Source organism: Salvelinus namaycush, unplaced genomic scaffold, assembly GCF_016432855.1.
Source record: "Salvelinus namaycush isolate Seneca unplaced genomic scaffold, SaNama_1.0 Scaffold9, whole genome shotgun sequence".
Classification (NCBI taxonomy): domain Eukaryota; kingdom Metazoa; phylum Chordata; class Actinopteri; order Salmoniformes; family Salmonidae; genus Salvelinus; species Salvelinus namaycush.
This window is the reverse complement of record NW_024061641.1, coordinates 998,671-1,013,259: the sequence shown is the minus strand read 5'-3', so window position 1 is coordinate 1,013,259 and position 14,589 is coordinate 998,671. Positions and strand designations below refer to the sequence as shown.

The 14,589-nt window shown below is 43.3% G+C and overlaps 1 protein-coding gene across 1 annotated transcript in view; it reads left to right on the top strand.

Annotated features, from left to right (window-relative positions):
- The first annotated feature begins 10,266 nt into the window (after positions 1–10,266).
- The window catches only part of hspa12b (heat shock protein 12B), a 34,858-nt gene continuing 30,535 nt past the window's right edge, over positions 10,267–14,589 (top strand). Inside the window, exon 1 of the mRNA XM_038987980.1 lies at positions 10,267–10,703. The gene's annotated coding sequence lies outside the window, so the exon portion shown is untranslated. The remainder of the gene's footprint in view (positions 10,704–14,589) is intronic.

Here is a 14,589-nt window from a genome sequence, read left to right as displayed (position 1 = left end):
TACACATTATTTCTTCCTTTCCCTAATAGTATTCCTGGTGCCTTTATAATATGTGTCAAGTTAATTATTTCATGGTCCTGGTCTAAACTGTGACGAATACCATATCAACAAGTACGGTCATTACTAATCCTTTCAGATGTGATTGTCCAAGAGAGGAGAGGAAAAAAGTCAATTCAAGACTATTGAGATTCTGCTAATGGCAATGGTTGAAATGCATTATCTTTAACAGTCAGCAGAGGGCGCCACAAATAGATATTTTGAGAGCATGGGAGGTGTTTGTGAGAGAGATAACACTTTATGGAACACAAAGCCTTCACTATCTCATCCTGGAATATCCAAGGCTTTGGGGTCCTCTGCCTTTGGCCTAAAAGAGCAGGGAACCCAGACTTCACCAAAGAAATCAGAAATACAGACATTGTCATCCTACAAGAAACATGGGGACCCACTGGTTGCCCTCTAGGTTACAGAGAGCTGGTAATCCCATCCACCAAACTACCAGGTGTGAAACAGGGAAGGGACTCAGGGGGTATACTAATTTGGTATAGAGCAGACCTAACCCACTCTATTAAATTAATCAATACAGGAAGAATTTACATTTGGTTAGAAATTCAAAAGGAAATTACCACAAAAGAGAAAAATGTCCTCCTATGTGCTACCTATATCCCCCCACTAGAATCCCCATACTTTAATAAAGACAGCTTCTCCATACTGGAGGGGGAAATCGATCATTTCCAGGCCCAGGGACATGTACTAGTCTGTGGCAACCTAAATGCCACAACTGGACAAGAACCTGACACACTCAGCACACAGGGGGACAAACACCTACCTGGAGGTGACAGCATTCCCTCCCAAATATGCCCCCCTAGACACAACTATGACAAAACAACCAACAAAATGTGTCACAACTCCTGCAGCTCTGTAACACACTGGGTCTATACATAGTCAATGGTAAGCTTCGAGGGGACTCCTATGGTAGGTACACCTATAGCTCATCTCTTGGCAGTAGTACTGTAGATTACTTTATCACTGACCTCAATCCAGAGTCTCTCAGAGTCAGCCCACTGACACCCCGATCAGATCACAGCAAAATCACAGTCTACCTGAACAGAGCCGTACTCAATCATGAGGCATCACAGCAAAATAAACTGAATAATATTAAGAAATGCTATAGATGGAAGGAAAGTAGTGTGGAAACATACCCAAAAACTATTAGGCAACAACATATTCAATCCCTATTACACAACTTCCTGGACAAAACATTTCACTGTAATAGTGAAGGTGTAAACTTGGCAGTATATATGACCTCTCAGCTTCCCTATCAAAATGTCAAGCAGACAACCGAAGAAAATTAACAACAATGACAAATGGTTTGATGAAAAAATGCTAAAACCTAAGAAATACATTGTGAAACCTGTTCAACCAAAAACATAGAGACCCAGAAAACCTTCGCCTTCACTATGGTGAATCACTAAAACAATACAGAAATACACTACGGAAAAAGGAAGAACAGCAAGTCAGAAATCAGCTCAATGTAATTGAATAATCCATAGAATCTAAACACTTCTGGGTAAATTGGAAAACACTAAACAAACAACAACACAAATAGTTATCTATCCAAAACAGAAATGTATGGATAAACCACTTCTATAATCTTTTTGGCTCTATAACAAAGAACAAACAGCAAAAACATATACATGATCAAATACAAATCTTAGAATCAGCTATTAAAGACTACCAGAACCCACTGGATTTTCCAATTACATTGACCCGAACTACAGGACAAAATACAAACCCTCAAACCCAGAAGGCCTGTGGGGTTCATGGTATCCTAAATGAAATGATAAAATATACAGACTACAAATTCCAATTGACTATACTTAAACTCTTTAACATCATCCTCAGCGCTGGCATCTTCCCAAATATTTGGAACCAAGGACTGATCACCTCAGTCCACAAATGTGGATGCAAATTTGACACCAATAACTACCGTGGGATATGCATCAACAGCAACCTTGGGAAAATCCTCTGCATTATCATTAACAGCAGACTCGTACATTCCCTCAGTGAAAACAATGTACTGAGCAAATGTCAAATTGGCTTTTTACCAAATGACTGTACGACAGACCACATATTCACCCTGCACACCCTAATTAACAAACAAAACAAAGGTAAAGTCTTCTCATGCTTTCTTGATTTCATTTTTGTTTTTACTCAATTTGGCATGAGGGTCTGCTATACAAATTGATGGAAAGTGGTGTTGGGGGAAAAACATACAACAGTATAAAACCCATGTACACTAACAACAAGTGTGTGGCTAAAATCGTCAAAAAACACACACGTTTCGTTGCACAGGCCCTTGGTGTGAGACAAGGATGCAGATTAACCCCCACCCTCTTCAGCATAAAATGTATCAACGAATTGGCGAGGGCACTAGAACTGTCTGCAGAACCCGGCCTCACCCTACCAGAATCTGAAGTTAAATGTCAAATCTAAATCAAATCAAACTTTGTCACATGCACCGAATACAACAAGTGTAGACCTTACTGTGAAATGCTTACTTTACAAGCCCTTAACCAACAGTGCAGTTCAATGACTGGAACAAATTGCAAAAATTGCTGAAGTTGGAGACTTACATCCCCCTCACTAACTTTAAGCATCAGCTGTCAGAGCAGCTAATCGATTGATGCAGCTGTACACAGCCCATCTGTAAATAGCCCATCCAACCAACTACCTCATCCCCATATTGTTTTTATTAACTTTTTTGCTCTTTTACACACCAGTATCACTACTTGCACATCATCATCTGCACATCTATCACTACAGTGTTATTCTGCTATATTGTAATTACTTCGCTACTATGGCCTATTTATTGCCTTACCTCCTCACGCCATTTGCACACAGTGTATATAGACTTTTCCTATTGTGTTATTGACTGTACGTTTGTTTATTCCATGTGTAACTCTGTGTTGTTGTTTGTGTCACACTGCTTTGCTTTATCTTGGTCAGGTCGCAGTTGTAAATGAGAACTTGTTCTCAACTTGCCTACCTGGTTAAATAAAGGGGAAACAAAAATAAGAGTTAAGAAAATATTTGCTAAATGAACTAAAGTAAAAAATAATAAAAAGTAACACAATAACATAACAATAATGAGGTTATATACAGGGGGTATCGGTACCGAGTCAGTGTGCGGAGGTACAGGTTAGAGGTAATTTGTACATTTGTACTGTTTGCTAATGATCTGGTATTTCTGTCCCCAACCAAGGAGGGCCTACAGCAGCACCTAGATCTTCTGCACAGATTCTGCCAGACCTGGGCCCTGACAGTAAATCTCAGTAAGACAAAAATAATGGTGTTCCAAAAAAGGTCCAGTTGCCAGGACCACAAATACAAATTCCATCTAGACACCGTTGCCCTAGAGCACACAAAAAACTATACATACCTCGGCCTAAACATCAGCGCCACAGGTAACTTCCACAAAGCTGTGAACGAGCTGAGAGACAAGGCAAGAAGGGCCTTCTATGTCATCAAAAGGAACATAAAATTTTACATCCCAATTAGGATCTGGCTAAAAATACTTGAATCAGTCATAGAACCCATTGACCTTTATGGTTGTGAGGTCTGGGGTCCGTTCAACAACCAAGAATTCACAAAATGGGACAAACACCAAATTGAGACTCTGCATGCAGAATTCTGAAAAAATATCCCCTGAGTACAACGTACAACACCAAATAATGCACACAGAGCAGAATTAGGCCGACACCCGCTAATTATCAAAATCCAGAAAAGTGCAGTTAAATTCTACAACTACCTAAAAGGAAGCGATTCCCAAACCTTACATAACAAAGCCATCACCTGCAGAGAAATTAACCTGGAGAAGAGTCCCCTAAGCAAGCTGGTCCTGGGGCTCTGTTCACAAACACAAACAGACCCCACAGAGTCCCAGGACAGCAACACAATTAAACCCAACCAAATGATGAGAAAACAAAAAGATAATTACTTGACACATTGGAAAGAATTAACAAAAAACAGAGAAAACTTGAATGTTATTTGGCCCTAAACAGAGAATACACAGTGGCAGAATACCTGACCACTGTGACTGACCCAAAAGTAAGGATAGCATTGACTATGTATAGACTCAGTGAGCATAGCCTTGCTATGAGAAAGGCCGCCATAGGCAGACATGGCTCTCAAGAGAAGATAGGCTATGTGCACACTGCCCACAAAATGAGGTGGAAACTGAGCTGCACTTCCTAACCTCCTGCCCAATGTATGACCATATTAGAGACACATATTTCCCTCAGATTACACAGACACACAAAAAATGTGAAAACAAACCCAAATTTGATAAACTCCCATATCTGTTGGGTGAAATACCACAGTGTTTCATCACAGGTAGCAAGATTTGTGACCTGTTGCCACAAGAAAAGGGACAAACACAATTGTAAATACAACCCATGTTTATTTATGTTTTTATTTTCCCTTTTGTACTTTAACTATCTGCACGTTGTTTTAACACTGTACACTGCCACAATATGACATTTGATATGTCTCTATTCCTTTGAAACTTGTGTAATGTTTACTGTTCATTTTGTATTGTTTATTTCACTTTTGTTTATTATCTATTTCACTTGCTTTGGAGATGTAAACATATGTTTTTCATGCCAATAAAGCCCTTTGAATTGAATTGAGAGAGAGAGAGAGAGAAAGTGAGGAGAGAGAGAAAGAGAGGAGAGAGAGAGAAAGAGAGAGAGAGAGAAAGAGAGAGAGAGAGCAAGAGAGAGAGAGAGAGAGAGAGAGCAAGAGAGAGAAAGAGAGAGAGAGAGAGCATGAGAGAGAAAGAGCGAGAGGGGAGAGGGAGAGAGAGAGAGAGGGGAGAGAGAGAGAGAGAGGGGAGAGAGAGAGAGAGAGAGACAGAGAGAGAGAGAGAGAGCATGAGATGTGTGTGTGAGAGAGAGAGAGAGAGAGAGAGAGAGAGAGCATGAGATGTGTGTGAGAGAGAGAGAGAGAGGGGAGAGAGAGAGAGAGATGTGTGTGAGAGAGAGAGAGAGAGGGGGGAGAGAGCGAGAGAGATGTGTGTGAGAGACATAAAAATGAGTAGTAAAGTTGTAGAGCGCCAGATGTTCCCAAGAGTGTGAGATTATACAGACTCTGTTGACCTCACATAAAACACTTGCAGTCTGTTACTCATAATCTCTCTCTCTCTCTCTCTCTCTCTCTCTCTCTCTCTCTCTCTCTCTCTCTCTCTCTCTCTCTCTCTCTCTCTGTTAGAGGGCAGTGGTTTGTTGGCGGGGGGGGGGGGGCTTCATTCTCACCAACACTACCTGGGGTGGGGACCCATAGCTACAGGAAAGGCACACACACTTGTTTATACAACACACACACACACACACACACACACACACACACACACACACACACACACACACACACACACACACACACACACACACATACACACACATGTGGAAAGGAAGCCACACATTAATACACACACAGGTAGTGAGAGTCAAAGCACTCCTTCTATTTGTACAAACATGATTAAAAACTCAAAACACACCAGCACTCAAAACACAACAGCACTCAAAACACAACAGTACTAAAACACAACAGCACTCAAAACACAACAGCACTAAAACACAACAGAACTCAAAACACAACAGCACTCAAAACACAACAGCACTAAAACACAACAGCACTCAAAACACAACAGTACTAAAACACAACAGCACTAAAACACAACAGCACTCAAAACACAACAGCACTCAAAACACAACAGCACTCAAAACACAACAGTACTAAAACACAACAGCACTAAAACGCAACAGCACTCAAAACACAACAGCACTCAAAACACAACAGAACTCAAAACACAACAGCACTCAAAACACAACAGTACTAAAACACAACAGCACTAAAACGCAACAGCACTCAAAACACAACAGCACTCAAAACACAACAGAACTCAAAACACAACAGCACTCAAAACACAACAGCACTAAAACACAACAGTACTAAAACACAACAGCACTCAAAACACAACAGTACTAAAACACAACAGTACTAAAACACAACAGCACTCAAAACACAACAGAACTCAAAACACAACAGCACTCAAAACACAACAGCACTAAAACACAACAGTACTAAAACACAACAGCACTCAAAACACAACAGTACTAAAACACAACAGCACTAAAACACAACAGCACTCAAAACACAACAGTACTAAAAACACAACAGTACTAAAAACACAACAGTACTAAAACACAACAGCACTAAAACACAACAGCACTAAAACACAACAGCACTCAAAACACAACAGCACTAAAACACAACAGAACTCAAAACACAACAGCACTCAAAACACAACAGTACTAAAACACAACAGTACTAAAACACAACAGCACTAAAACACAACAGCACTCAAAACACAACAGAACTCAAAACACAACAGAACTCAAAACACAACAGAACTCAAAACACAACAGCACTAAAACAAAAAAACACGCTTACACACAGTAAACAGAAATTTCAAAGAGCTGTCATGGTCACTAGACAGAATTGGCAAAATATTTGAATGGGCACAGTGGGCAATTATTGTGTGTGGACTTATGTGTTCTCAAAAGTCAGGATATTTTGCATGTCCTGAAAAGTAAAAATGCTATTTTACGTTTAAGTGTTATGTTCAGGGTTTGGGGTTAAGGTTAGGGTTATAGTTAGGGTTTTGGGAAAATAGGATTTTGAATGGGAATACATTTTTACTTCCCAAAAAGTCCTGAGAAGTAATGGAAACATGGCTGTGTGTGTGAGGGGAAGGAGACGGGGGTTGTTGAAGGGTGTGTCTGTCCAGGATACCAGAATTCCAGAGATAACGATGAAGCGTCCACAAGGAATGTCCCAGGGTTCCTCCCTGTCACCTGACTAATCACTTCCTGTCTCGCTGAGGGGACAAGGACAATGTTGGACATCTGGACCAAGACACACCCTAAGAGTGTGTGTGTTCCACGTGGCTGGTGGCACCTTAATTAGGGAGGGATACCAGTCTTCTTTAGCTAATATTCCACTCCTTGCCACTCCTGTCGACTGGTACCCAGACTACATTGTAGCGGCAGGTAGCCTAGTGCGTTGGTCCAGTAACCAAAAGGTTGCTGGATCAAATCCCTGAGCTGACAAGGTAAAAATCTGTCCTTCTGCCCCTGAACAAGGCAGTTAACCCACTCGTCCCTGGTAGGCCATCATTGTAAATAACAATTTGTTCTTAACTGACTTGCCTAGTTAAATAAAGGTTACATTTATTTTTTTAAATAAAAAAATCTAGATAGCAATGGCTGGAATGGTATCAAACACATCACACACATGGTTTCCATGCTATTCCATTCACTCCCTTCCGGCCGTTACTATGAGCCGTCCTCCCTTCCCCAGGTGGTGTGTGTCCTTGTCTCCAGTGGTGTAGTGAAGGGTTGTTAGGGGGCTTGGATGGGCTAGGCTGGGTTGTTAGGGTAAACACAGTTTACACACCTTTTCTACTTTTGCGTGACAGTTTACTCACCTTTTGTGGAAAAATGCATTGAAAATACTTTACTCACCACGACCAGCAATCAGTTTACCTATTTATTTTTTTGGTTCCACTAAATCACTGCTCTTAGGTAACAAGCCCTCCTTGCCCTCAACAATGATACGTATTCTTTAAATAAACCAAATAGTCTTGTTCTACTCCCAACATGCCTGGTTCAGTCACACAACCTGTCGTCCTGAGAAAGCCATTCATTGGTCCATAAAGAGAGAGGTAGAGGAACAAATATATTCATTGGTCCATAAAGAGAGACGTAGAGGAACAAAGCCATTCATTGGTCCATAAAGAGAGAGATGGAAAGAGAGAGATGGAGAGAGAGAGAGATGGAAAGATGGAGAGATGGAGAGAGAGAGATGGAGAGAGAGATGGAGAGAGAGAGATGGAAAGAGAGAGAGATGGAGAGAGAGAGATGGAAAGATGGAAAGAGAGAGATGGAGAGAGAGAGAGATGGAATGCTAGGCTACCAATCAGAGTGAGAGAACAAGAAGAGCAAAGAAAAGGAGAGTGATGGAGGGTTAAGAACTAGAATCGGGTCCATATGGGGCCCTCTCCTTGATTGCCATATAGACCTAGGCTGCATCTCAAATGGCAACCTATTCCCTATGGTCCCTGGTCAGAAGTAGTTCACTAAGTAAGGAATAGGGTGCTATTTGGGATGCTGCCCTAATGACTTCCAGAATCCCCTCACAGCTAATTTAATTTGAAAATATGACAGGACCTGGAGTGTGTGTGTGTGTGTGTGTGTGTGTGTGTGTGTGTGTGTGTGTGTGTGTGTGTGTGTGTGTGTGTGTGTGTGTGTGTGTGTGTGTGTGTGTGTGTGTGTGTGTGTGTGTGTGTGTGTAAGTATGTGTGGAGAGAGCGTGTGTGTGTGTGTGTGTGTGTGTGTGTGTGTGTGTGTGTGTGTGTGTGTGTGTGTGTGTGTGTGTGTGTGTGTGTGTGTGTGTGTGTGTGTGTGTGTGTGTGTGTGTGTGTGTGTGTGCGTGCGTGCGTGTGTGTGTGTGTGTAGAGAGCAGGGGGGTGATGTATGCTTTCATGTCCCTGTTGGGAAGAAATCTGATCCCTGTAGTGTAAGATCAAATCTCCAAGAGCAAAACACACACACGCTTAAAACACTTGCAGATTTTCAGAAAAGGTTGAAAAGACGGCAAGTACAGCATCAACAACACTAAAGTACTTGTCCATAAAACATAAAACACATTTCAGCCCAATGTAATAAAAGTTATACTTTTAGTTGTAGAGATTGAGAACATGAAGTCTCTCTCTCTCTCTCTTTCTCTCTCTCTCTCTCTCTCTCTTTCTCTCTGGTAACCCACAACAGGAAACCTTTTAAATGTATGTTTTTTGAAAAGCAGGGACTCAAAGAAAGAGAGAGAGAAAGTGAGGGAGGGAAGGAGAGGGCAAGAGCACAAGATGAAATAAGAAGCAAGGGGAAGACAGGAAGAAGGGGACTAAAACAGAGAGAGGGAGGGAAAGGAGGGACTGAGGAAGAGAGAGAGGAGAGAAGGAAAGGGGCGAGATGACTTAATCAGTGGGTACTGCCACTCCAAGAACACTCCACCCACTCTCTCACACACACACACACACACACACAGTCTTGTACAGCTAACCTTGTGGGGACACACAATTCAATCCCATTCAAAATCCTATTTTCCCTAAACCCTAACCCTAACCCTAACCTTAACCTTAACCCTAACCCTAACCCTAATCATAACCCTAACCCTAACCCTAGCACCTAACCCTAATCATAACCCTAATCATAACCCTAACCCTAACCCTAGCACCTAACCCTAATCATAACCCTAACCCTAACCCTAACCCTAGCACCTAACCCTAATCATAACCCTAACCCTAACCTTAACCCTAACCCTAGCACCTAACCCTAATCATAACCCTAACCCTAACCCTAGCACCTAACCCTAATCATAACCCTAACCCTAACCCTAACCCTAGCACCTAACCCTAATCATAACCCTAACCCTAACCCTAGCACCTAACCCTAATCATAACCCTAACCCTAACCCTAGCACCTAACCTTAACCCTAATTATAACCCTAAACCTAACCCTAACCCTAACCCTAGCTCCTAACCCTAACTCTAACCCTATCCTAACCCTAAACCTAACCCTAGCTCCTAACCCTAAAACTAATCCTAGCTCCAAACCCTAAACCTAACCCTAGCTCCTAACCCTAACCCTAGCTCCAAACCTAACCCTAGTTTCTAACCCTAAACCTAACCCTTAACACAATTCTAACCCTAACACTAATTCCAACCTTAAACCCAAACCCCTTAGAAAGGGCCTGTGACCTTGTGGGGACAAACAAAAAGTCCCCAGTTGATCACATTTTTGTTCATTTACTTCTGGGGACTTCTGGTACCCACAAGAATGGTAAAACAAACAAACAAACAAACAAACAAACAAACACACACACACACACACACACACACACACACACACACACACACACACACACACACACACACACACACACACACACACACACACACACACACACACACACACAAACTCCCTCTCCCTCTCTTTCCCCGCCCTCTCTCTCTCTCTCTCTCTCTCTCTCTCTCTCTCTCTCTCTCTCTCTCTCTCTCTCTCTCATACACACACAGAGCATATTCTAAATGAGGTAAGCTCCCCACATCCCACATGTTGTACAAACCTTTTCCCTGTTTTCCGTGTGTGTATATCCGTGTGTGTGTGTGTGTGTATCACTTCTTTCTTCTCTGACATTCCGGGCCAGTTGAAAGACTGACTGCTGGGCTGCGGACACAGCACAGCAACGCTCCAGGCAAAGATTTGGGAATATTTGGGATCGTTCCATAGTTTTTTCAGGAAAGTTTCCCCCCCTTCTCCTCCATTGGACTTTTCCAAAGTCTTTGTTTAACTATTTTACCCTCCTATTTCTATTGTCGGTTGTTTTTTGGAATTCTGCTCTTGGAATTCTGCTCTTGGAATTCTGCTCTTGGAATTCTGCCGACGTTCGGTTCCATCTGGGAAGTTGAACATTCCCAGTGATTCCTGATCCCTGCAGCAGAAGCATCCTCTCCTCTCTCTGTCTCTCCTTAGTTCTGCTCCAGTGAAGAACAAGGGCAGGAACGTTGTTTCAGGAAAAGACGGGTGAGTTTGAGGATTTGTTTTAGGATATGCTGCTGGAGTTTCAATTGGGAATTCTCTTTTTACAGTTAATTAATGTTTTCCTGCATGTTGTTTTGTGTTTTTACATGTGGATACATTTGTAGAATGAGAAGAGATTACCTGCTGTAAAAAAAGCCAGCAAGTGCCCCTATGGTTAACAGTGGAAGACAGGGGTAGGGCAACAGGTCTTTGGTTAACAGAGGAAGACAGAGGTAGGGCAACAGGTCTATGGTTAACAGTGGAAGACAGAGGTAGGGCAACAGGTCTATGGTTAACAGTGGAAGACAGAGGTAGGGCAACAGGTCTATGGTTAACAGAGGAAGACAGAGGTAGGGCAACAGGTCTATGGTTAACAGAGGAAGACAGAGGTAGGGCAACAGGTCTATGGTTAACAGAGGAAGACAGAGGTAGGGCAACAGGTCTTTGGTTAACAGAGGAAGACAGAGGTAGGGCAACAGGTCTATGGTTAACAGAGGAAGACAGAGGTAGGGCAACAAGTCTATGGTTAACAGAGGAAGACAGAGGTAGGGCAACAGGTCTTTGGTTAACAGAGGAAGACAGAGGTAGGGCAACAGGTCTATGGTTAACAGTGGAAGACAGAGGTAGGGCAACAGGTCTATGGTTAACAGAGGAAGACAGAGGTAGGGCAACAGGTCTATGGTTAACAGAGGAAGACAGAGGTAGGGCAACAGGTCTATGGTTAACAGAGGAAGACAGAGGTAGGGCAACAGGTCTATGGTTAACAGAGGAAGACAGAGGTAGGGCAACAGGTCTATGGTTAACAGTGGAAGACAGAGGTAGGGCAACAGGTCTTTGGTTAACAGAGGAAGACAGGGGTAGGGCAACAGGTCTATGGTAAACAGAGGAAGACAGAGGTAGTGCAACAGGTCTGTATTTCAGTGAGAAGGAGGTGAAATTTTGGTGCAGAGTTGGTCAGGGGGTTACTCAGTTTATCTGAGCTACACCTGTCTGGGGTCAAAGGTTAACGGTCAGGGGTCAGGAGTCTGGAACGGTCAATCTATATCACTTTATTTTTATTGGACGTCCCCAGTGTGGAGGGGAGGGGGAGGGGATAGGGGGTGCGGTTTGAAGGGCGGGGGGTGGGGGGGTCCCCATTAGTTCCTGTCGAGACAGCAGTTACTCTCCCTGGGCTCCAGCAAAGATTAAGGCAGTAATATACATTATAATACAATTTTTAAACATTAAAATACATTTACAACAGATTTAACAACACATTAAGTGTGTGCCCTCCAGCCACTACATCACACAATCCAAGTGTAGGTGTGTGTATAGTGTGTGTGTGTGTGTGTGTGTGTGTGTGTGTGTGTGTGTGTGTGTGTGTGTGTGTGTGTGTGTGTGTGTGTGTGTGTGTGTGTGTGTGTGTGTGTGTGTGTGTGTGTGTGTGTCTCTTCACAGTCCTCGCTGTTCAATAAGGTGTATTTTTTTCAGTGTTTTATATCTGATTTTACTGCGTGAGTTACAAGAGGTGGGGAGGGGTTTCTCTTCTTCCTCAGGAAGCTCAGTCCGTGATGATGTCATCGCTCCTTTGTGTGCTGAAGTGTTCTGTGTGTGTACCATAACCACAACAACCCACGGGCCACAGCTATGTGTGTACCATAACCACGGCAACCCACGCGCCACACCATAACCACAACAACCCACGGGCTACAGCTGTGTGTGTACCATAACCACGGCAACCCACGCGCCACACCATAACCACAACAACCCACGGGCTACAGCTGTGTGTGTACCATAACCACGGCAACCCACGCGCCACACCATAACCACGACAACCCACGGGCTACAGCTGTGTGTGTACCATAACCACGGCAACCCACGCGCCACACCATAACCACGACAACCCACGGGCTACAGCTGTGTGTGTACCATAACCACGGCAACCCACGCGCCACACCATAACCACGACAACCCACGGGCTACAGCTGTGTGTGTAGTGTTAATGGGGCCGAAAAGTGGCCTAGTGTGTTGTCCAATCGGCCCCCCATGTTTTGAGAAGCCCTCTCTCTCTCTCTCTCGCTCTCTCTCTCGCTCTCTCTCTCGCTCTCTCTCTCTCTTTTCTCAGGAGACGAGAGAGAGAGAGAGAGAGAGAGAGAGAGAGAGCTTCTCAAAACATGGGGGGCCGGAGAGGAGAGGGGAGGGAGATTAACAGAAAAGGAGTATGAAAAACTGGAAAAGAGAGATGGAGAGGAGGAACTGGGAAAAAGAGAGAATACATTAGAGGGGAAAGTGAAAGGGGAATGGGAAAACAGATGGAGGGACAAAAGAAGGGGGAGGGGTGAAGAGAGGGGATTTAAATGTGTTTTTTTTCTCTCTCTGGTTTTATCATTAAATGGGAACAAGGGAAGAGAGCTTTAATGCTGCACACACACACACACACACACACACACACACACACACACACACACACACACACACACACACACACACACACACACACACACACACACACACACACACACACCTAAACACACACACACTGAAACAGAAACATCTTTGTTTGATGGCAGCGGCCCGTTGAACACACATAGACACTGAAACACACACACTTCTGCACGCAGGTACATAAATACACAGATTTTCCTGCAGACAGGTGTAATCTGAGCTAGTGTAACGTTTGTTTCAAACACAATCTCTGAATCAGGATATTCACCATATATCCTTCTCTCTCTCCTTTTCTCTCTCTCTCTGCCTCCCTCTGTCCTTCTCTCTCTCCTTTTCTCTCTCTCTCTGCCTCCCTCTGTCCTTCTCTCTCTCCTTTTCTCTCTCTTTCACACTTTCTGCTTTCTCTCCATGTTCTCTCTCTCAATGTTTTGTTTTTGTCTCTCTCTGTGTCTGTCACTCTCTCTGTCTGTCTCTCCTCTCTCTCCCCCTCTTTCTCTGTCTCTCTCTCTCTCTCTCTCTCTCTGCTCTGCATGCAGAATTTGGTGTTTGTCCCATTTTGTGAATTCTTGGTTGCTGAGCAGACACCAGACCTCACAACCATAAAGGGCAATGGGTTCTATAACTGATTCAAGTATTTTTAGCCAGATCCACATTTTATGTTCCTTTTGATGGCATAGAAGGCCCTTCTTGCCTTGTCTCTCAGATCGTCCACAGCTTTGTGGAAGTTACCTGTGGCGCTGATGTTTAGCCTGAGGTATGTATAGTTTTTGTGTGTGCTTGAGGGCAACGGTGTCTAGATGGAATTTGTATTTGTGGTCCTGACAACTGGACCTTTTTTGGAACACCATTATTTTTGTCTTACTGAGATTTGCTGTCAGGGCCCAGGTCTGACAGAATCTGTGTAGAAGATCTAGGTGCTGCTGTAGGCCCTCCTTGGTTGGGGACAGATCTAGGTGCTGCTGTAGGCCCTCCTTGGTTAGGGACAGAAGCACCAGATCATCAGCAAACAGTAGACATTTGACTTCAGATTCTAGTAGGGTGAGGCCAGATGCTGCAGACTGTTCTAGTGCCCTCGCCAATTCGTTGATACATATGTTGAAGAGGGTGGGGCTTAAGCTGCATCCCTGTCTCACCCTCCGGCCATGTGGAAAGAAATGTGTGCTTTTTTGCCAATTTTAACCACACACTTATTGTTTGTGTACATGGATTTTATAATGTCATATGTTTTTCTCCCCAACACCCCTTTCCATCAACTTGTATAGCAGACCCCTTATTGCCAAATTGAGTCAAAAGCTTTTTTGAAATCAACAAAGCATGAGAAGACTTTGCCTTTGTTTTGGTTTGTTTGGTTGTCAATTAGGGTGTGTAGGGTGAATACATGGTCTGTCGTACAGTAATTTGGCAAAAAGCCAATTTGACATTTGCTCAGTACATTGTTTTCATTGAGGAAATGTACGAGTCTGCT